Source organism: Haliotis rubra, unplaced genomic scaffold, assembly GCF_003918875.1.
Source record: "Haliotis rubra isolate DU_JTF1 unplaced genomic scaffold, ASM391887v1 Scf581, whole genome shotgun sequence".
NCBI lineage: Eukaryota > Metazoa > Mollusca > Gastropoda > Lepetellida > Haliotidae > Haliotis > Haliotis rubra.
The window spans coordinates 572,930-598,902 of NW_025767281.1; the positions used below are offsets into that span (position 1 = coordinate 572,930).

Below are 25,973 nucleotides of genomic sequence, written 5' to 3' on the forward strand. Positions count from 1 at the left end.
AATATTCCAGCTATATGGCGGCGGTCTGTAAATAATCGAGTCTGGACCAGACAATCCAGTGATCAACAGCATGAGCATCGATCTGCGCAATTGGGAACCGATGCCATGTGTCAAACAAGTCAGCGAGCCTGAACACCCGATCCCGTTAGTCGCCTCTTACGGATGAAGATGAACTGATATGATACTGTTTGTACATAGGAAGCTAAATCACGGAGAAGACTTATAAAACTTGACGATGTTGAACCGTTGGATACAGCGAGTAGAAAGATGGATGGTGGATATAGGTTAGTGAGCAAATAAATAATGTGGATAGAAAGAAAGAAAGACGAAAGGCAGGGATAAGGATAATTCTTTTACAGGGTAAAGATGGACATGATGGAACGATGTCAGCTCATGGATAGAGTTTGGGTGCATTGATGCAGAAAACGTTAGTGGGGGAAAAAGATTGATGGACAGAGCAGATAGGTGTATAAACAGATAAAATAATGTTGACTGATACACGTGGACGATGGACGTCCAGAGGGTACAGATAGAAGACTAAAGGTAGAAAAATGATTAATCGATGGTCGAATAATAGACAAACAAATCCACACAGAGAGATTTCAATGTGTTACATATGTGACACGACATCTATTCACTTCCCCACAGGCTGAAACTAAGGATGCTTGTTTTTAAAGTTTGCACTTGAACATACTTATGATAGGTATTTGTGCTCAGGCGCCTGAAGATGCTCATCAAAGGACATAAATGCCAGGTTGAGGAGAAATCGATAGGTACAGCTACATCTCTGTGACTGATATCAATAATAAAAATTCTCGGGCAGCCTTCTGATTACATAGTTAGCATCGGAGTACGACTTCTCATTATGCTTCCCTGCGAACATCAAAGAAAACTCAACACTTACCCTAAGATGCCTCGTGATCTGTTTGTGCAGTGTCTGCAAAACAAGTCAATACAAATATAAGGGATGTAAGAAGATTGGAAATCTTAAAAGAAACATCATGGTTTTGTCATTTACAAACTTCAAACAAATGAGATTGGAAGATGAGAAAGTGTAGAAGCTGAAATAGTTATAGCTGACTTAAGCATCTTCAGCCATGCAATGTCCGCAATCGATGCTTCATAACCCGACCTTAAAATATTGCAGGTTACTTTTGTCGCATGTCGCATGTACCAAAAATCAATGTCGCTCAGATAAAATGCATGTCTTGAAAAACAGGCACTTTTATCAAATTTATTAACAGCCCGAGACTAAGAATAGCTTATCCTATTATGAAAACTGCAATAAATATGTTCCAGGATAATTTTCCAATCCAGAAATATTGATTATATTGTGTAGTCCATATAGTTGTAATGTGGCAGTGTATTTCGCGTGATGTCAGTTCAAGCCTCTGGTTAGCCTATTATTGGTTCAATATTTTGATGCATTACGGACACTAATCTAAATCGACACGGCAAATCGGCTGTATTTCACAAGTTACGTGTAACATGCCAGTTTGCAGTTACAAAATCATTTGCAGCTTCCTGTTCATTTTAACAGTTTCCATGATGTAAAATCTTTATTTTAGCATTTATTTAATGCATGCCGTTTATCAGTTTCATTCCACATCACATCCGTATTTTGGGTAACTTCGCCCCGTGTGCGTGACTATATGTATCTGTCTGTGTGTTAGCAGTGCGTGTGTGTGTGAGCGCGTACGTGTCTGTGTTTCTGCGTATACGCGCATGTGTGTGCGCATATGTTTGTGTGTTTGCGTGCGTGTGTGTTGTATAGCGATGCATACAGCAACATTAACGCCATACGACGCCATCCTATATATAATCGGGTCTGGTCTTTATGAAACAGTGGTTGATATCACGAACAACGAAACGCATCTTGGTGTACGATGACACACTATTATTAGTAATTGTTCTGTAACTAGTTTAGTTTTTATTTGACACCAAACTATAATATATGTCCTGCTCGTATTCAATAATGTGCATATTTTTGTTGCTCCAAACTACTACCTTAAACATTCTCAAAGCGCTACCTAACCAACCCGATCAATGGGTTCATGTGTATTCGTACTCATTTTCACCTTCATGGAGAGCTTACAACCCAAGGTGTCTGACACAGTCATATCATCCTTGCGGGTACCCATTCGCTGCTGGGTGAGGCATATTTGAAATAGACCCACTCGCCCTTCGGAGAAAACAATTACTAGACATTTTCAGGGGTCAAGCAATGTTGTCGAATACGGTGGCCCATCAATCTTCTATGTTGTACAACTGCGCGTGGCCTGTGACCTTTGCCCAGGATCACACAAGACCACTCGCCTTACAACAAACGTCAAGCACACAGTGCAAACTCTCCATGATATAAACTAGTGCTCAAAAGAAACTATACACCGCTCAATATTACATAAAAATTCACAATAAAAAAAAATGAAGTGATAAAACCATACCGGTCAAACACGTTGTATCCTTTCTTTTGAGCACTAGCCTGATTTCTCTTCACTGCTTCTGGCTGTAGACAATACAAGTAAAACCTGCATGTTCCGCAAAATGGTTCTGTAATAACCCACCTACACATACAGCATATCTACATGACAATACCATCAAAGAAGATTTGGTTGGCATATGTATTGTCTTGTTGACATATCACCTTGGAAACCATGCTGCTATGAATATCAGCGCGTGGATTTATCATCAATAATGTATTTCGTTCTTCCATTAACACCTTACAGATGCACGTTCAGCAATCTGATCATGGCATCACAAACAAAACCAATTGGCTATGACTTCTTCGAATCAATGTAGCGCCAATAATCGCAATTACGGCTTCTCACCTTGAACACCAAAACATTATATTTTTAGATTTGCAATTGCGTATATATACTCTCCCAAAAAAGAAACGCATCATGAAAATAGCAATTTCATGTAGCAATGAACTAAAACGTGATTCATTTTACAAAAGGTTTTGCTCTGTTTATGAGTCCTGTGGTGTTTATGTTTTGAAACATCACAACAAAACGCACCATCCGTAAAATATCCGTATTTAACAGCATGATTTTCAATATCGGCGTGTAGTGTCACAGAATACACAATTCACATGCAATGCACGTGAAAGTTGGGGATCAGATAGTCTCAATGATGGGTATAAAAGGTTGATCGCTGTCTGTCGATTATTCAATGTATTTAGAATATTGTTGACGAACGCCAAAATGCCACGTCTAAGTGAAGCCAACCGTCATATCGCCATTGGTTTGCTTGAAGCTGGCCAGTCTCAACGTGCAGTTGCCCGACGCATGAATGTTCACCAAAGCACCATTTCAAGGCTCTGGGAGAGATATCGCCGGCAGAATTCGTTAGCAGATGCCCCTCGTAGTGGGCGACCTCGAGCGACCACTGCGGCGCACGATCGCTACATCCGGGTACATCACCTGCGTCATCGAACAGCTACGGCGACCAGTACCGCTCGACAAATACCCGGATTGAGGAGGCTTTCTGCACAGACCGTCAGGAACAGGTTGAGAGAGGCTGGTTTACGTGCCAGAAGACCTTATTTTGGCCCTGTGCTTCGACAACAACATCGTCGACATCGAGTTCAATAGTGCACCAACGTTCAGGCCTGGAACCTACCGAATTGGCGTAGAATCTGGTTCAGTGATGAATCACGACTTCTATTGGAACGACGCGATGGAAGAATGCGGGTGTACAGTGTTATGATGTGGGGAGTGATCACCTGCCGTAGGAGAAGTGATTTGGTGATGATCCAGGGCAACCTGACAGCTCAACGGTACTGTGACGAAATCCTACGCCCACACCTCCTTCCAATCATTGATCGCCAGAGGGAGTTGTTTCAACAGGGCAATGCCAGGCCCCACACAGCACGTCACGCTAGAGACTTCCTCCAGAACCACTACATCAATGTGCTCCCCTGGCCCTCAAGACCACCGGACTTCAACCCGATCGAACATCTGTGGGATGCCCTGGACAGACGGGTGCGACGCCGTAACCATCAGCCCCAGACAAGTCAGCAACTCGCACAGGCACTACAGGTAGAGTGGGCTGCGATTGGGCAACACGAGATTCTGAGACTTATTCGTTCGATGCCGAGGCGATGCCGTGCAGTTCTGGATGCCCACGGTGGTCACACGAGGTATTGACTTCAGCGCCACCACACGTCTGCATGTGACACTCAAACTGACTTTCCTCGAGTTGGTGCCAAAGACGGATACGTCTGCATTCCCAGTGTGCAATTCCGCTCTATTTCATTGACTCATAAAGCCTACAAGATGTTTCAAAATAAACAATGTCATAAAAATACAGTTGAATTTCCTATATGCGTTTCTTTTTTGGGAGAGTATATATTTATACAGAATGCATCAGTAACAACATCAACATGTTGAATATTAACCGATTTTGGAAGAAACGATCACGCTGTATATGCCTCCTCCAGGCTTTCAGCGCCAATTGAAGACGTAAACCAGTCTCATGTTTTATGCAGGACGTGGGGATATAATTGACGTGGATCTCTCTGTTAGTCATGGCAGTTAATCCATCATCCACAATACAGCCACATCAATAATAGCTTGGGGACAGATATTGCAATTATTTTTATTGGGTTTCAGTGTTCTTGAAGACCATATTTACTCGCAACCGCAGCGCGCAGATTACAATTTTACCTGTACAAGCTGGGCGACGCATAAAAAAACAATAACCATTGGCGTAAATAAATACCATGGAATGGAAATAATTCACCACATTAAAAAACGGCAGCTGTTTGCTGGGGCGTTCTTGCATTGCCCTTAACATTCATTGTTGCACATTAGTACTATGTTGGACCGACTGTTATACTTTACTGCCTTGCGTTCAGTTTGCTCTACTATTATGCGTTGCAGTTAGTTCACTGTTATATGTTGCACTTTGTTACACTTTACTATTATGCATTGGATATTTCAGAGGTCGTTGCACATGAATCATAATCTGCGTGTACATACGTGTCTTAGACTATAGGTGGCAATCTATGTGCACGTATCCCCTTATATTTATACAAATAACTATAATGACAATTTCTTGCTTTTTTGAATTTCGTATTGTTTTACGCCGCACTCAACACTTGTCCAACCCAGTCAAATCAACCTGTAAACAATTACGAATAAAACCGCATACGAGCGTTGCATCCGATCCAACCTAGCCCTATAAAGACAAACAACAACTTGCGGAGGTCGTGTTATAACCCGAGTTTCATATCACAACCTCACCCCAACCATTCCACCCACCTCTCTGTGTGTGTGTGTGTGTGTGTGTGTGTGTGTGTGTGTGTGTGTGAATAGATGTATGTATGATAGATTAAACATAACCATACCCAAACCTCCATAACTGCAATTAGAACAGGGTCCACGTCACCCTAACGTAATACACACACAATAACACTGTACAGTAACACTGCGTTAGTGTCATGAATATTCACTGACTCACATTTCGACTATCTAACGTCCTGCATAGCCAAACATTTCTCAACTTAATAACCATCCTTAAAAAGGATATATTAAGTCCTACGTAGGAGATACTAAGTCCTACGTAGGAGATACTAAGTCCTACGTAGAAGATACAAAGTCCTACGTAGGAGATACTAAGTCCTACGTAGGAGATACTAAGTCCTACGTAGGAGATACTAAGTCCTACGTAGGAGATATTAAGTCCTACGTAGGAGATATTAAGTCCTACGTAGGAGATACTAAGTCCTACGTAGGAGATATTAAGTCCTACGTAGGAGATACTAAGTCCTACGTAGGAGATATTAAGTCCTACGTAGGAGATAGTGACCCCAACAAAATATTCACCGTGGCCCTACTACGCTTCCGTAAGAAACACTCTCAAAATATGCTTATGAATATATCAGGTCCTAGTACAAGCGTTATCTAGATTCCATGTTAAGAGCCAAACATGGATCAAAAGATCGTAGGGATAATAGCTACATAAAAGGACGCAATGACATGATAATACCAGTCTATCATTTTACTGGGGACGAGACTTTCCTGTAATGGTCTGGTGGATTAATCAGGGACATATCCCTGCCTTTCACATCATACCACATTCTCCAAATATCACTATACATCATAGGCCTGAAAGCAAATTGGAAAATAGTCCTTGTAGACGATGTCCATTGGAACGTCATCCCTGATTTCCTTGGTGATTTGGTAGCCATTCTATTATGTATACATTGACTTCGATCTCGATGTCTTGTACCGCAGTCATCGTTTATGTGTCAAATGTAATTTGACATTGTTTGCGAAACTCTTCATGACAGACATGACGTCATCCCCGACTAGCGAGTAGTATTTTATTTGAGTTGGCTATACAGTCTGTTGATGACACTGCAAATAGATAGATCCAGTCAATGATTGGCAGTTCATATGATAAGACCTCTTTAACACTGTTGGGATCCTTTCTGCCGTAAGTGAGTCGCATATCCGGGAAAGTGTATGTCGCAAACAGGATACGCGTCAGGAATGGTAATATAATTCACTATAGTGTCCATTTGCCGATGGGATTTTACAAAACATGCCCAAGGGTCGCATGCCGTACTTACGAAAATATTGCTCTCGTGATTATCAATAACAACGTATAGCTGAGAAAGCATTCCCAGCACGGGCATAATACAATAATTCTGAGCCTTTGACATTCCTCTTTCAAGCGGTTAATATAACGCCATCAGGATCATTCTGTCTTTCTCAGATTCCATCCACTTCCATGTATAGTTCTACGTTTTGATGCAATAGGAAGTCATAATTTTAAATGAAAATATTTTTCGCTTCCACGCAGGGCAATCACGTTGTGATCTCTGGTCTGCCCTTGTCAGTTTATGATGGATCTCATTGGTGTATTCTTTTGAACTTATTTCTCTCGATCACTAACGTTTTAGCTCATTTTCGTCACATTGCAGCCACTTAAGGGGTAACATCAAACCATTAGTGATGGCCAAGAAGAGATATATCTGATCGGTGTGATAAATCATGTTACTCGATGCTGAAGTATCGTCCAATAGTTGAAGACTATACCTTCTGATTGGTCCATTAGTTATGTGGAACGTTAAAGAATGTAAACATACAGGTATTTATTTACAAAACACCCCATCGTCCAGGAAATGTAGAACAACCTAACAACGCCTGCAGCTGTTGTGATTTCAGGATCTTTGTCTGACTCGCTTAACCACAACGTAAACGTCATTGCAGTACTAGTCAATTTGTCTCAAGAGAATTTCACTGGGGTTAAAGAGAGTGGCATTAATACTGATTCGAAATTTTGGATGGAGATGGCAGAAGGTGCCATATTTTAGAGACGTTTACCAAGACTTCAAAAGATGTTATCCTACTCAGAGGTTCAACCCTCAAGCCTATCAAGTAAAGTTTCTACTGGTTATAATATGGAGTTCATTTCTAAATTTGACAAGTCAGCAACCCAAATTGTCGATTTTGTTCAAACGTTCCCGTGTTTGTTCCGGTCAACACGTGACTTGATTTTGCGTGTGTTTGTGACCACAGGGGTTTCCGGATTCCATCAACATTTCTTAGCTGATTCAGGTGTGTTTGCAGCACATACCTTACCCTTGGTACCAGTTCCACAGGTTAGCTTCTTGCAGCCTTTGTCCACAAGTAAGGCATGCTCTGGGCACTTTATCTACATGTGTATGAAACTCATTTGCAGGTGCTAGATACATGGTTTCCGAATGTGGCACATTCGCTGGTCCTTGATCGTATCAATAGCTTATGAGTTTATATTGCAATATCGCTGCCCTACACTGAAATGTACATAAACGTGTCTTTGAACTTAGAGTTACACTTTCAGTAATATCTGCTAACGTGGGGCGCCCCCTCTGGCAAGCAACTATCGCAGTGCTCAGCGGGTTCGACATACAGATTGACTAAGACTCCCATGGAAACAAATAGAGGGGAGGAATCCTATGTGGAACTTACAACCAGGATACATTTAATGACAACAATCCGACACAGTCCGACACAGTCCGACATCAGCATCCAAATGAATAGTATTGCTCTTACATGTCCAAGATTCCATTTGCATTGTATTCTGAATTTATAGTCTGTGTATTGGAATATGTGAATGTCATCTGTTACGGTATAGAAATTGCTATGATAAAATTCTTGTGAGTCCCCTTTAAACCAGCAAAATGAAAACACAAACGAGTCTATAATATTCAGTTGTATATTGAATAAACAAGGTTTTGAACAAGATGCGAGTTAAAATCCATATTCAGCGCTTTAAACGTTTGTGACCCATAACAACTAACAGTTAATTAATGTGACATTATAATTAACAGAAAACACATCCTCATAACGCAACAACCACTATAGCATTGATAGCCATTAAGTCTGAGCTGTCCATGGTTTACTCCCCGATTCTACATCCGATCCCAGCAACTATTTCAGCTGGCAAACAGGTCGTATCAAGATGGTACCAACGCAAAATCCTAATGCCCACTCCCATTGCATACCGATCAGCTGAATCATCCATATACATTTTGGTATCTAAACTTTCTTGAAACATTAATGCACACTAGACAGGAATTTCGTCTCCCGTGTTATCGACAGGAGATATGTTTACGCATCAGCAATGAGATTGTAAGCTTATTTACTCATCAGTTCCCATACCACACTCTCGCTGTTTTGAAGGCACTCTTTGAAAAATGTGAAAACAAATTTCAGGAATGCCATTATTTTTGCATACGTTACGAATTAATCCTGCTTACTCAAATCAATCAGCGACGAGTCTATGGTTTTTCGGTTATTGTTTCTGCTTAATGAGACCCAGGGTACGGGCCATTTGGTGGTGATGTCAAATTAATTCAAGTGAATTTTGCAATTTTGTCCCGCTTTAAGATGAATATCAATCCAGGAGAGAATGAATGTCTAAATAACATAAAGACAGTGCCCCGGTTTCACGCATGACTATCCCCCGCCGTGATATTGCTGGAATTTTGCTAACAGCGGTGTAAAACCCAACTCACTCACTCACAAGTGACTTCGCGAACACCTAGTGTCATCACTGATTGTCAGTTATCCATTTACTTTTCACAGCTATCGTTCCCTTGACATCAAGCGGAATTTGTTTCTGAGGTAAGTCAAGACAAGGTATTATTTTGCACTGACGTTCTATATCTATAAAAAGTACAACATTTATACCTGGGCTGGAAATAGTCACAAAACAGTTGAGCTAAGCTACCCTTCCCATGACACTCGGGAAATACACTATTAGTTTATAATTACCACCGTGTTACTACGAGTGAGTTAGTGAGTGAGTAAGGTCTTAAGCCGCTTTCAAACAATGTCATGGTCGCGGACACCAGACATGTGTTTCATAATAAAAGAATCGAACCTGGATCTTCGATGTGACGAGCGTACCCTTGAACCACTAGGCCACCCCCGCCATGCTCGTAGCATGAAACACATATCAAAGGGACACTTGCATCTAATATGATAAGGTGATGCATGAACTCTGATACTTCTGGAACTACTTTAATTAATTCCTTCCTTCATGTTTCATTAAATCATTCAGAGGTATATAGACAAATGTAATCAATAACGGGTGACTGAATGTAGCTACATTCACTGAAACAAAATAGCGAACATTTGAAAACATTGTGTCATGAGCTTCATGCAGGTTATAAGAACATTTCACGTTCAACATCCGTAAAGAATGGTGACGTCGTGTTATTCACAATAAAGAAGTTGACATCCATAAATCTTGCTTTTCTTATCCGCAAAGAAGTAATTATAAGGGTCAAACAAAACCACAAGCAATCTCTGCTACATGATCATTCTACGATTCCGACTTATCAATCGCCAGGAGTTTATGAATCTATGTGATGATACCAAGCGTTCGCGAAACGCGGGGCGTATCATGCCCTTCGTTAGCACCTGACGCGGGTAAGGTTTTCACCTGACAAGAAAGGTGTAACTGCATTGGACATTTCTTTTATCGTTGATGCGTCAGATGTGGAAACGTCATCCTCACGTCTACCGTATCACTTCACTTCATATTCAGCTTTATTCCGGCCTTCAGTGTCGTTACTCTGATCGAACAACTTTTGAGGTAGATTCTTTGAAAGCTTCCGTATGCTTCGTGAATAGATTTCCATTAACCCGCCCTACATTTCTGATCTACTGGTGGGAAACGGTCGAAGAAATGGAAAGTTTAACAATGAGCCTTTGAAAATCCATGTATACAGAGTCAATATTGACATATGACTTTACTGTACTTTATCTGGTTTTACGTATAGTTATAGATGAACTATGAAGGATCCCCAAAAGCAAAATACAATGACACCAGCAGTCGTTAACTTTACCTGAAATTCTAAACTACATGTATTTGTAAAAGAAAACACCAGAACCCTAATATTTGCTGAAAGCAGATTTGATTGTACAATTTGGACTATATTATTAGTACGAGTTTGTTTAAAGCAGCATTCAACCAGACAATCAAGTGATTGACAATATGAGACATGATGACTGAGCATGCGTTTATGAATCACCATCAAACAGGTGTTCGCGGAGAGAAAGTCAAGTAAACTCATTTCCATTTCTGTTGAAGGGGTTGTAATACTAACTGATTTATATGTGGTCTATCGTGCGTGCAATCACACTGCCATTTGTGCTTATCAGCACTGATGACATACTCTAAGTGACAAGAACTGATATAGCATGTATTTGTCTGTAACATATTTGCTCCTCCTTGTCGTGATGTGACAAAGTGGGGCTTCTCTGAGGCCACCATCCTGACCCATCATAACGATCATTCGCGACGGACATTTCGAATTACATTTTAACCTAAAACGTGTTGTGGAATCGAGTCAGTGTTTTGTATTACGAGGGTGATAACAAGTAGGCATCTTCGACTGTCTTTACTTTGGCGGCAAAACGACATGGCGACACGTACACACACTGCGCATGCGTGGTTCTTAAAAAATGTACAGGTTACATTCAACGAACTGGCGATGTCAAATATAAGATTTTAATGCTAAACGAATATCTTACAACGGATATATCACCCATGCAGAATAAAAAGCGATCATGTAGCGACAAGAAATTACGATTTGCTTTCTCCCCTAAATCACCCTTCTTTATGTTGAGTTCGCAGTTTAATTCTCGTCGGTTTACTGGAAGTGATGCGGTTCAATAGTGACATTTTGCACATGCATAAATGTGCTCTCAATACAAGGACAGATACACATGGCGTAATTTTGTTCCCTATTGATCAAACAACTTCGTTTGTAATAATGTTCCGTTTTCGTGTAAAGATTATGAACATTGTGAAATAACTTTTCTTTGACCCTCACTAAAACGGGTTGATGTAACAATTAATCCACTAGGGACACGGACTTCATATGAAATTTAAAGCTCGGGTCGTATCAGATAAAATCGTAAATTTTAAATGTGGAAATATCGAAACATCATTCTGCACAGAAATCATACTAGAGCCTTTGGGAAGGCAATGGGAGATTATAGAAAGATATTGTAATGATGAGATGAAGCAAGTTGATCTCAGAACGTGCCATCATGTCTCCGAACACGGACTTGGATAGCGGGGAGATCAGGCGAATAATGAAGACCCAGTTAATGTAAGCTATGTTTTAACTGTCGGGGCCTGTCTTTGTCAGAGTATAAAGAGTGATATCGATTGACCAAGAGCTGGAGTTATGAGCCGAGACTGGACATAAAATGTAATGATCCCCCATCACTGAGTTTGTGAAGAAGGTGATAAGGTCACCGGAGAAGTGTATGAAGTCCCTGGTTGATCGGTTTTAGTACCAGTTTGTGGGAGACAGAAGTACGTGTTTATAAGATCTTAGTCGTCTGGAAACAGAGGTCGTTACCTTTTACTTATCTGTCTGCTGTCTTTCGGTCCGAGGTTATTTCTCAACCATTAAACAGACGAAGACAATTGCACTTTTATCAGCGACTTACCTTATTAACGAACGGGCATAAATGGAGATGGTCTGTTGCAGTTGATTGTTATAAGAATCTTTGAATTTCATTGTCCATTAGTGAATCCACATAAATGTCAATGTTGGTCAAGACTATCCGCACATGTTTGATCAAATCACATGAGCTCAAATATATATTATACACGTGATGACATATTGTCGTTATCAGCATCAATCAGAATAATTTATAAAATGAAATAACCAAGAAATTTAGCGAAGACGGTCGGAATATCAGTCTATTACATGCAGTACTCTTCAGCGGCTTGGGCCCTTTCATTAGAAATAGATTGATTTTGCCGAAATTTCCCCGACATTGTTCCAAGTTTCATTGGTTTGTATAACCGCATTTTGTTATCGCGTTACGAACGCTATGACAGGGCATGCAACTCTGAAATAACCTTATCCAGACTGGAGTAGCTTCCCCTTGGTAAAGGGCCAACCTATGCGGACAGACCGATGACCAATGTCAAGAATGACGATAACTGACAAAATCACGGTGGGCAGTTGTACTTTTGCCTATATCGTAGTTTCGCTACTGTCCGAAAGACAAGCTTCAGTTGTAGCTATATTGACTGCCACTGTCAGAGTGACTATTCACTGACACTGTGACGTAATACATCAGTACGCGTCTTCCGGGAAAACGTCTGTTAGAGATGAATTCATGAATTTAATGATTGAATTTAAGAATTACATTATACTTTGGATAACTTGGTTTTACAGGTTTCACCGCACTCACGATTAAAACTCTATATTTCCACAGGAATACGTTGTCCTCTATTTGTCAGTTAGGAGTAATTTCGCTAAAAGACACAAAAACACAACAAATCGGTAAAGCTAAATAGAAATAATATGGCTATTTCTATCACAATTAATTGGTTTACCAACATAAGCTATGATATTACCTTGTATTGACAAAATAAACATGTTTTTTCTCTCCTGTTTTGCCTTTGAAGTGTAACAATCACATCACAATAAATACTGAAAATCGGATTGTCAATAGGCACAGTCACGACCTGAAGATATACAAAGGTACCTTGTACACAAGATATAACGATTTAAAGAACACAGCGATTGAGAAAGAATACATCATGTACATCCATAGCCAATTGTACAAAAAAATTCTTAACGTGACGGGTTCAGTTCATTAGTTGACAGCTCACATTAAGAAAATGTTCCAGAGAATACCATGGTGAGATGAAATCCCTTAAGTGTAAAATTAAAAGGCTCCCGAGGCTATGAATACACAATGTCATTTAGAAAGTGGTCAAATGTAACATATGTTATACTTGGGATTACACTTTCTTAGTAAAGTACAGATTCAAGTAGGCTTGTTGGGTTGAGTTCCATCAGGGATTCGAACCCATTCTCAGAGTCAGACACCTAATCACCAGCACATGTAGTCAGCCATCTAACCCACTCAGCCACCACGACTTCCACACAAAAAATGGAAGTAGGACAACTGGTAGTCAAGATCGTGAATTAAATTTGATAAATATTCGGGCCTTTTGTCATATTTGATAAAATACGCACATTTTGTGCTTTTGACCAGCGATTACTGCATGAAGTGAGCCTTTATTAGAATGCCAACCACCTAGATATATGTTGGTCTTCACCCTTCTGGGCGAGGTTTCTTAAACAATACGTATTAACTGTATGACTACATTAATCACAGCCTTTATTAGGCAAAAGACCTCAGAAAAACCTATTACAATTTATCATTGAACGCTGTTTTGCCTTTTACGCCCAATGGAATCGGATAATCGATGTTATTCTCTTGTGTTGACGTTTTCCATTAACAACCACAGGAAAAACGACAGTGCACGAAAAACACTTTATCTTAAACAAAAATTCATATGTGGTATAATTATAAAGCATGTCACATAGATACAAAGATTAAATAATATAGATAGAGATCCATTTTGAAGAAACTTTATGGATAACAACAGTTTACTTCTCTTATTTCGTGACTGCGACGTGTACGGAATCTGTAGTGAAACGTTACACTCACGAAATAAAAGAAGTTCTTATCCACAAAGTTTGTTCAATATTCAACTTCCCAACAAATGCCACTAAATCGAGACCCGTTTTAAAAGCCATTTTCGCATTACTATCGTAAATAGAAGCGACAAATCCCTTTTTCCGGATCTATAAGAAATCTCTGGTAAAAGCAGAGCCGATTGTACCATCGTGACTATATCACCAGAATATATTGGTTTCAGCAGTATTAAAGCTAAACGATGTTGTTTGTAAACAATCTGGACCACACAACCCAGTGATTGTCACGACAGAGCATATGTTTATGAATCACCATGAAATAGTGATGATACCAGATACTGTGAAATAGTGATGATATCGCAAAATGGTGAGAATATCCTGCCTCAACGGTGGCACCCGTCATTGAGATAATTGTGGTCATATCATTTAGTGAACGAGAACGACGAGTTTCGCATTACCACGTAAGGTTGTATTGAAGAAAGGATCATCTTTGTGGTAGCATATGCCGCATTATTTAGTGAACGAGAATAGCGATTTTCGCATTACCACGATCGTAAGGTTGTGTTGAAGAATAGGATCGTCTTAATGCTAAAATGATTTTGTGAACGAGACCCTCTGAGTCATCTGTTCCGCCAACACCAAGCCTTCCCTGCGATTCTTGTTTTGTACACGGTGGCCACAAGCCACCTACAACCAAGCAGGTCACCTGGGTGGGGAGGATAGGGACTTACGATACTCCGGCATTCCAGCAGGATTCACGTCATCACTTCAGCTGTTGCTGGTTGTAAGCACAACTAGGGGCGGTGGGGTAGCCTAGTGGTTAGGGCGTTCTCTCGTCACGCCGAAAACCCGGGTTCGATTCTCCACATGGGTACAATGTGTTAAGTTCATTTCTGGTGTCCCCCGCCGTGATTGCTGGAATATTGCTAAAAGCGGCGTAAAACTAAACTCACTCACTGTAAGCACAACTAGCCAATATCATAGAAAAACACCCAGGAATAAGTTCATCTAAAAGCTGATTGATTATAGTGAGATTGGCAATAACAGGAATTGTCACACAGAGGGCAATCTTTCTACGATACCTCATGGACAGTGCCGACAATCTCCGTTGATAAACCATCAAACCAAATTTAAAAACATTCATTATTACACTGTATTATATAGACCAATTTCTGTCGAGTAGCTCATGATGAGGGGCCGGTTCCCACGGGAAAACAGATCTTTCAGATTCACTGCTAAATAATGTAAAACTCTTGCAATTGTAAAGTCGAACCAAACGAGAAATGGTTATTCAAATAGTGGATGTATTTGATTCGCCTAAGTTTTCAGCCTAGTTAGGTTTTGATAACATTGGTGATTTTCTGGTCAGCTCCAATCCTCTTTTGCTCGGCAGTATATATGTAGCGTCAGCACTACTATAGTTCAGATAACCAAGGTTTTAACTGTTACAGTAACTAAACTCACATGTTTTAGGACGTAATCACAGAACGTTAATGAACATGTTACCTGCATTGAATACGTACACCATAAAATGGTTGTTTAGTTGCAGGTTTTAATTGTGACAATTACCCTCACATGCATTGCAATGAGGGTATTATCTCAAATACGACATTGAACCAGTTTGTACTTTACAATCTCCCTAATCCCATATTGCTGGCATGTTTGCATCCAAGATCAACACAGATAATTCCGTGCGAACGACACGGGAAAACTTCAAACGTTTATCGAGCGATTTCCCTCTCTCCTTTCTCTTATACGGGGCTACTTTGTGGAGATTCATTTCCTAGATTGCCCCCATAAGGAAGAAGTAACGTGAAAAAACAAATGTTATCAAGCGCCAGGCAAGGAAACTCCACTTCATTTCATTTTCAGATAAACACAAGGACGTTTTTGTCTGCTCATTCGTCAGAATGAAATTGTTCCACAAGTTCAGTTGGCATTAACACTGTTTGTGTAATTTCTGGTGAACATATAATGGGGGTATGAGTTGAAACACATGTGGAGAGATTGGAATAAAGTATTTAATTCATCTTCATCAACGGCCAAGTTACAAGGGGCATGAAAATACTATTCCCCTGAAACTGATAGGTGCTAAACCTCTGATTAAACATGTGAGAATTGCTACCACATATTAATGATTAAACACACAGATATGTGTATGGATGGGCGGTTCATTATTCCTAAAATGGGGCTGATCAGAGATTTCAAGCATAAGTTTGCTCACTGGAAGCCTTGTGCTTCAAACGTTCGTACGTCACGTCGAAGGTCGCGTTTGACGCCGATTTCTGGTGTCACCTTTACGTCGGTAACTAAATAATCACTTGGTCTTTGTTGTATACAACGTACGTTCTTAAAGTGCAAACACGGCACCTTATCATGATGATATTGCCACTTACGTTTGTTAAACTATTTACCCGTAACCTCGGTGTAAAGACTAACATACGAAACAGCCTTGACACGCAGCTTAGGGTGAAAGTTCTCCAATAGAAGGTGTACTTCTCCGACGTCCGCGCCTTGTTGCATCTTATCTGTAAGAACCTTATCTTACGAGAAATGCTCGAACTGAAGGTGAAAATTACAGTTGAGCTTGCTTTTGGAAGAGATTTGTTATGAGAGTAGAACGGATTATTATGATTATAAATAGGCAAACGGTTTTGTCGCTAATATATAATATATTTATTTATGATTATGGAAAGGGTTAGATGGTCCCTGTGTATTATTATGATGACGGTGAGGGTTGTGTTGCTTTTATTTATTATTATTATGATTATGAGGAGGAGGAGGAGGAGGAATAGAATATAGAATAATTCACTTGTATAGCGCCTAATTTCCAGGCTAGGCCTGCTCAACGGACACGGTGTCCGTTGTTATTCAGAATGATCCCACGTGGGAGTGTTCGTTATGTTCCCATGTAATGGAAGCCCTAGTCTGTCCTTGAGATTAATGAAGAAAAGCTTAGATCGACCACCGATAAAAGCAGTTGATGAGCATTTCACTGTTCTTGTCTGTTCATGAACGCCTCCATCACAGAAAAATAAAATTTTAACTATAGGAACGTAGTACCACAGGAATAGGTTTCACATTTTGTAGTCAAGTGTTGATTCGAACCCGGGTATTTGGCGACCGCATTAATAACTCGATGAATTTTATGGGGAGATAAGAATATCCAAAGGCATTGTGCAAGCAGGATCTTATCATTACCACCTTAATGTATCTGAAGCATTTATGTACAATGACTTGTGATCAGAGAATCACGCAAGTGTAATAAACTGCTATTCGATCTGCCGTCCTTCAGACGAATCGATTTTTGTGATTGGTTACAAAGAGGATTTCCCATAAACGCAACTCGTAATTGGTTGCAGTGATTGAAAAGGGCGTTATTAAAGCTTCCCCGTCAACAGCATCTCGGTACTTTTGACGTCGATACGAAGGGGATGCTATTTAAGACACTCCAAGGTTTCCTGGGGTTGTTTTCGTGGTTTACCATTAGTATTTGCACCCTCTTTTATGAGATTGCCAATATCAATGGTAATAGTGTTCTGTCCGTCATGTTGCCATAGCAACCAAACAAACATTGATACCTTCTTTACTGCTGTACATAATAATTATCCAAAAATATTTATCGTACACTGTACAAAGTAACCTTGGAATTAAGAATGTCAACCCTAGGGAATAATCAATCTCGATTATCTGTCAAGCTGATTTCATCGGGCATTACGAAAATTGCATGTCCTGGACTAACAGTTTATACTGAAATAACTAGACAAAAGGCATTAATAAACAGATCACAACAAACATAAAATTATTTCAAAGATGGGAGAGTTTCTGATATAGTACCAGCATTGACCTTCTTTCCTTCTCCAAACATTATAGTCGCATGTTAGTTTTTTGGTTTTATATATTTTTAATCTTTGTTTTCTTTCCCCTTGAAACTATTCTATTCTATCTCTTGGTGTGTGTATAAACATTTCTTGTCTAAACGTAAACAGAGACATGAAATGTACTTAAGTACAGATTTGTCTCTTTTTAAAGATTGGGCGATTGGCGAACGAGTTTTAACAGAAGGAAGAACAAGATACCAAGTTGGATACCATTATCATAGCATGTGTGTGTAGATTTCACACACACTGCAATCATCAGTAGATGTTTGGTGACTATTCATAATGTTAGAACTGTAAACTTCAGTGCTTTCGACAATCGTAGCTGAATAAGACTCATTATTACCTTACCTTAAAAGCTTGCCGTTGAAGAAAACCTGAAGCATCTCAAGGTGGAACGTTAACAACTTCAGTGAAACAAGACCATAAATAATATTCAGGACCAATCCTGTATTTGAAATGATTAGCTGATCCTTGCTGAACTAAGGGACACAATTCTGATCAGGGCCCTTTACGACAACTGGGCTAATCGTGTCTCTGTTGACGATGTCGAAAGTTAATCCCTGGATGGGTTCATTAGTTCGCGGTTTCCTTTGATCCGAGAAAACATAAATACAAGAATGTTTTGGCAACCGGGCTCTTACACTGACAAGATGCTTGGCTCAAGGTCATTAAATGTCAAAGTGCAAATGTGCTGACACTCAGAACCTTCATTAACACCAGCAAAGGTCTGAGATTGACAAAGCTGGACTACATCGTGTGGCTATCGATAATTTCACACCTTAACGTCAGACGTGATACGCCTTGTGATTTATTTGTTGGTCTGACCCCGGCTTTCATACACATATAATTCAAGCTTGGTCAACAATGACCACCGGCAATGACCATCGACAACTGTCCATTGTGTAGCATCCTCACAACCGGAAGTCAACTCAGCAGTCAAGCGAAATCCCAAGACCTCTTGCCAGATCTGAAAGCTGGTACACTCATGAATAACCGTCAAAGTATTTAACAACACATTTACACATTTGCCAGTTTTATATGAATCTCCAAGTGCAACATCTGACAAACAGCGTGAAGTTATTCATATGCGTATACACCATGGGACGTTTTGGAGAAGTTAACTTATTCTGGAGCACTGGTGGCGTGAACAAAAATGGGAAACATAATAGCAACTCTTGGCAATTTATTCATAGTTTCATCTTAGCACAATCCGGAAGCACGTAATATAAAATCTTTAGTGCTTTAGTCGTCAGTAATATTCCAGCTACATCATGGGCGCCTTTACTTTATCGAGTCTGGCACTGTCTTCGGCTACCGAGTCTTTGTTAAAGGACGGAGCCAGAAAGATGATTACCGTCTACCTCATTGACAGGGTTCCGTCTTTGGCTTTGCACAATAAGTACTCACACAAGTACCATTTGCGACACATGGTCAAGTTGAACTTTCCTCAGTATGAGATGCCGTAATATTGCCGTACATATTTAGTAGGTACCAAGAATAGACATTCCCAAAGTTCATAGTTTTCGCGCTCTACGATTGGTTCATAAGGTGATGTATGTACGAGACGAGATTTTACGAGACAAGGTCGAGTGGTGGTGGAGGGGAGCAACCATGACAAGCGACTCAACAGGAAACGCGGCTTTTAGGACATATTTGTACTTGATGAGTTACATCACACACAGCTATTCACAGGCACGCCCTTGTCGATGACGGTGTTTGCATTCTTAACACAATGCTACCTTAGAAGCATCACGAATCTGTCAACATTGCCAGATATGAGTCTGTCATGTCTGCCAGCGTGACGATGTTCACCATGACAAAGTTAGCATTCAGCTTATGTTGCACGTGGCCAAAGTGTCCCAGGTGTCTCCGAAACATGCACGTCTACGATGGATCACTAGAATAATCGGACAGTCATTCATGGTGACTTTGGTGACACGTAGAGCCGTGACACGTAGTCACCTCGGAGACGGGGATCATTACTCGTGACTCGGATCACTGGATTGTCTGATTCTCGATTGATTGTTGATTGTCTGGACTCGACTGTTCACTGTTCGTATGACATGAGTATGGCTGGGTGCGGCGTTTGCAAGAAACACTGGCCTTTAAAGATACAACATGATGCGAATGCGTCCGTTAGGACAGGCCATGTTTACATTTTATTCAACAACACCTGGTGTCCGTCTGGATTTCAAAGATCACTTCAAATCCTTGACATCGCTGTGTTGCCTTTTTGGCACTTCCTAATTTTACACATTCTTTGAGCTTAGTCTTGGCCAGCGTAAACACGTATACACTTAAAAAATGGATTTAAAAAATTGAAGACGTTATCTGGTTATCACTAGCTTAGTTGATGTATGTCACCGTACCCCAGTTACATAGATCGATGCTCATAATGTCAGTCACTGGACTGTCTATTCCAGGCTCCATTATATATTGCCGATACTGCGCCATGACACAACATTCACTCAGTCGGTATATGATAGAAGGGGAAATGCGTGTCGCTCCTGTCTGATTCCGTTCTGAAATTCACATGTCAGTGCCAGTGTGCGAAATAGCCACTGGCCCGCTTGCCTGTGTCTAGTAAAAATTCAGTCTGGTCTGTTAATCTCCACAGTCACTGGCCCGACTGACTAGTGAATTTCCATGGGGTCATTTTGTAAATATATCACTCTTTCCGACCTGTTAAGTTATAATACACTTTTAAATCATGCAAGATTATGGCTGGATAAAAATGTTCATTATATTATTAGCTTCATAGTGAACCCATGTCTACATGATTTCAAATTTCTGGCTAGTGAATTATTTTGTGGGCTAGGAACTTTCAGACATAGCTAGCCCGGCTGCTCCGACACCGGTCAGTGCTCATGTGTGTGAGGGTCGAAAGTGTCACACATTAAGTTAAGATTACCAAATACGGCTGTCTATATATGTGGTAAACCGAATTCACTCACTCACTCCTGTGAGTGTTCAGGTCGATGATGGATAACGTAAATAGCATCGGATAACGCTCCTTTAGTCGTGGATTACACATTAGGCCTACGCGCTTGACCCAAACAGTCTTAATGTCCAGGAATTTACCCTTCATAGTACCATCGGTCATCTGACTTCCATTGACTATTCGAAATTTCCCCTGATTGATGGTCAATAAGTTGTGACCAGCTTGGACTCAAATGGCCTCAACCCTATCTTGGTTTCACCGAATCACTAAAAGGAGATAGCTCACGTGAAGAAGTCATTAAAACGTCACTCAACAGTGTCAGTAGGTGATCACATAAATCTGTTTACACTGAAATTCGATCCGCCCGGACAATTCTATCTAGGATTGGACTGAAAGGGACATTTTCTCTTCTCATTACTACCAAATGACAGTTCATAGCTGTACGACAACGGATTAATAAGAGGCGGGAACGAATTCCACAGAACTGGTTTTACAGAATGACTTTCGAGCAAAGTTCAAAATTTGTCGCAAATCCGAGCACATTTATGGGATGGATTTTTAATATGGTCCCAATAAGTAGCCTGAACGTCTGTTCGTCATATTCATTTGTTTTGACAAAGCGTATTTAAGTCACATATATGATTATTCCTTAACGCCGTACCACAGATTACTCAGCACAATATCCTGTGCTAATTACAGAGTACAATATTCTGTGCCAATAAGTGAGCACAATATTCTGTACTAATTAGTGAGCACAATATTCTGTGCTAATTAGTGAACACACTATTGTGTGCTAATTAGCAAGCCAGGGGTTATCGATGCGGCAACACCCTAGCATTGATCGGAGTGTATCGATCTGGGTTCCTATCCTACACTGATCAATATCATTTAACGTCAGATCCATACCACTGCTCGTTAGTATTAATCAGAAACGTTTTGATGCTACTGATGTACTTATCAACAACCGAGGAAGTTTGCGCTGTGTACACTTTCGCTTTGCCAAATTACAGAATACTAGTAGTCGACCAGCCGCAGCTCAAGACTTGAAAACGATAATAACTTTAGGACTAACCAGGGCCAGTCTCTGCTAATGATCACTAGCCAGATGTGTCCCATTTCTATCAAACTATCTTCCATGTTAGTCCCAAGGGTCGCTGAGACTGCAGTTCTATTTCGCGAAAGGTCGCAATTTATTTATTTCAGGTTGATCTAAGTTTTAAAAATAAACCTCGAAATTACTTGCAATATATTTATTCATTTATAAACTTCTTATCCTATTTTGGTATATATCTCTGCAATTATAATGTCTAATTAGGCTTGAATTATCTTGGAAACTTTAATTCTGCTGAAGTACCATGGAACATACCGAGGGACCTTGGTTAATGAGAGATTGATGGGATATAGATTCCATTCAGAAGGAGCAAAGTCCAATCTCGGGCAATATTTCTTGTCTTAATTCTCTTGTGAGTGCGCAAGTATGGTATTTACGCCGTTTTTAGCAATATTCCAGCAATATCACGGCGGGGGACACCTCAAATGGGCTTCACACATTGTGCCCATGTGGGGAATCGAACCCGGGTCTTCGGCGTGACGAGCGAACGCTTTAACCACTAGGCTACCCCACCGCCCCTTAATTAGGTTCAATTGTTCAAAATGTCTGTTTTTGACGAGTGGATATAATGATATCATGAACGAATTCGTTGTCCTGATCCGTACGTGTATGTTTCCAATTTACTGGATGAGAGATCCAACAGTGACAGCGTACAGGAGACAAACAGTCAGATAGACATCCTGAATATGACAATTAAACCATTATCATGACGTCACGCTGTTGTTGTAGTTGATTCTGAACCAGAAATTGATCGCATTTTGTGCAAATAGAACTGCCGCAACGGTTGGTCATAATACAACACAACTGCGTTACACCAAACCATCAATAACATGGTATAAGTCGGAAAAATCACTCGAATCTGTTGACACCGGGAATAGTCGGAATTTGTTGATTCTGCTTCCAATATCAACATATCCTGTTGATTGCTCCATTACAGAACCAACATTTACGACATTTACAAACTCATACTGTAGGACAATAAGTGGAATTGTAAGTCAAAATAAACATCTGTGATTATTGAATTTTACTTAGAACTGCATTCAAAATTTGTTCAGGGCTTGTTTTTTTGGTTTTTGTAATAACTGCACAAATAACGGGTTTCTATGAATTTTCTTTGTACAGCCAGAAACTGGCATGGTCCCCAACGGTTTCATACCAGTTCTTGCAATGTGTGTAGCCTCTGTGTAGCTAGGTTACCGCACGCTGCAGAAATACTTTGGTACACCATCACATTGTCACTGCGGACATTGGGGGAGAGATTATTCAAGGAGCTCACGCCTACTGCACGAGCTTCGTTAACAAATCATTTCGGACACATTGCAAGTTGCATTTGTGTTGGGGCTTTTCAGATCATTGAAGAAATGTCGCAAACTTAACCCATCGACCTCGTTTAGATGATTCCAACGTTACGATATATTTGATCTTAGATACTCTTTCGCCTTCATAGCTTGTAATGACATGATAGCCCGATAATATAGTGACGTACTATCTGCGATAACGGATACATTTGTAAATTTGTTTCTTTATTGCTTAAAGTCACACACAGCAATATTCCAGATATATGACGGCGGTCTGTAAATAATCGAGTCTGGACCAGACAATCAAGTGATTGACATCATGTGCATCGATCTACGCAACTGGGATATGATGACATGTGTCAACCAAATCAGCGGCCCTGACCACCCGATCGCGTTAGTTGCCTGACAAAGATGGGTGACTGAAGGCCAATTTAAACCCGGATCTTAACGGGATGATTTATATATATATATATATTTTAACCAGCCCGAGAAGGGCTAATGAATCACTTCATTTACAAGTTATCAAATTCTTAAAATTATCTTTTACTCCCAAAATAATTTTGGGATAAAAAAATAAGTTCAAATAGAAGTTAAAAGGTTTTTGACAATTCCCACTACTTGTCAGATAAGATTCTTTTCGTCCCGTGTCTCCCACAGTTTGAAAAAAAATTGGAGCCCATGTGCCGTTGAAGACGAGATTCCCCTCACAATTCATTTAACATTATGTTCGCACAACGATTCCTGTTCACACCAAATATCATAACTGACAACTATGTATAAATGAAAAAATATAAATCTATATTTGTACCTTTTTCTGAATATGAGTGTGTGTGTGTGGGGGACAACATTAACTACGTTTACCCCAGTATCTTTGAAACCTGACTCGTATATTTACGAATAATATTTTCATTGTCATTTACAGTACAACCAGATATTATTGAGAATTTAAAGATTGTAATTTTTCTATTTTATTCACTCATTACTCACGTATTAAATGTGAATATTAGCAGAACATAACTCCAGATTCAAAGACAGGTGAACAGTTAGTATTTTGTCAAGTCACCATGGGCAGCAATGCAGGCTTCAATGCGGCGGGGCATACTACTGATCAAAGAATTTAGAAAGTCGTGGTCCATGCTGTCCCAATATCGGACCACCTCTTCTTTCATTTCAGCAATATTTGTCAGATTTTTCTTATTGACACTTTCCTTCATAAGTCCCCAAACATTTTCTATTGGAGTTAGGTCAGGGCTATAGCTTGGCCAATCTAATAATGTCATATTTTGGGTCCGAAACCAGCTCTGTGAATGCTTTGAACGATGTTTTGGGTCGTTGTCCTGCTGGAAAATCCAAACATTTCCATAGAACACGTGAGCAGATGGAAGTAAATGTCCCTCGAGAATATCTGTGTACCGCTCACTGTTCATATTCCCTTTAAATACACAGAGGGGCGTTGCCCCTAACACAGATATGCCAACCCACACGTTAACTTTCGGACTATACTTTGGGCGCTGATACAAAGGTTTTTCAGTTTGTTTGGTCCAGAATTTCAGTGTATTAGGAAACAGCCACACAGAACATTCATCTGAGAAAATCACATTGTCCCAGTTAAAATTTCTATGCTGTAAGCACCAGTTCAACCTTCGCTCTTTTTGTTCAGGTTTCAGGTTTCAATTTTCTGGGCCTACCTGCGCCTCCCTGGTGCTCAATGCCATATCCATTTGCAATATTTTTCGAAACACGAGAAACAGTGGACAAGGGGATGCCTGTTCTACTTGAAATCACTTTAGCTGATCTGATATCCTTGTTATAATACTCTAAAATCAACTTCCTCTTCTCTAAATCATCCATACTGAGGATCACTGAAAATGTCGTCTGCTAGCAAGTAAACAAAGGGGGATAATTCTTCACAAACTAATGTAAAAGGATTAACGGAGTTGTCTCTCTTGAATGAAACCAAGCACTAGATAGCTGGTCAAGATTGTTTTATACTAGAATCCAATAAAATATATTCCTAAAATTCTCAATAATTTCTGGTCATACTATACAAGTCCATTGCGTGCTAGGTACATGTACATGACATTGTACTAATGAACGTGATTTACTCACAGGCAGCTTTAAAATAAAAGTTTACTCTTTATTCTATCTATCTATCTATCTATCTATCTATCTATCTATTATATTAAGCAAACAAAATTCAACTGAATTGCCATACACAAGAAACACTCGAAATTTTGATTTGACCCAAAAATACAAAATGGCGGATTATACGACTGACGTTGTGTTATCGTTTTTTATTCCAGATTAACCTGATTGGTATTCTTGAGTTTTAAGTACCATATTCGTATGTTTACCAAAGTGGTAAGTAACTACGACCTGTGTCAATCAGTTCTTTTCAAGTCACTGTGACCTGTGTTAGAGAATACCTGTGTATGTTAAGGTTTCGGTTACACGCAATGTTGATAGTACGAACAAAATCGTTGAAACTGCTAACACGCAATAAACGCGGTCACAAAATGGATTCTGGTAAAGTACCTGGTCTTCATGATCATATCGTCGTCTTCTATGTTTAAAGAAACTTTCATATAAACGTATCTAAGATTAAAACTACACTGCCGAGCAAAAAAAAGGATTCAAATTGGATTCAAACAAGTATACAATCTCATCAAAACGTCACTTGGCTGAAAACAGTCGCCGAAAAACTGCAATGTTTGCAGTGTTTCCATGTCTCGTCAGGTTCAAAACTAAATTATGTTAGCCA

General features: G+C 40.0%; 1 protein-coding gene across 5 annotated transcripts in view; it reads right to left on the reverse strand.

Moving 5' to 3' along the window:
* The window catches only part of LOC124254766 (cGMP-specific 3',5'-cyclic phosphodiesterase-like), a 143,739-nt gene that overhangs the window by 89,867 nt on the left and 27,899 nt on the right, over window positions 1-25,973 (reverse strand). For all 5 annotated transcript variants that reach the window (XM_046688620.1, XM_046688619.1, XM_046688617.1 and 2 more), the window contains exon 2: window positions 905-937. The gene's annotated coding sequence lies outside the window, so the exon portion shown is untranslated. The remainder of the gene's footprint in view (window positions 1-904; window positions 938-25,973) is intronic.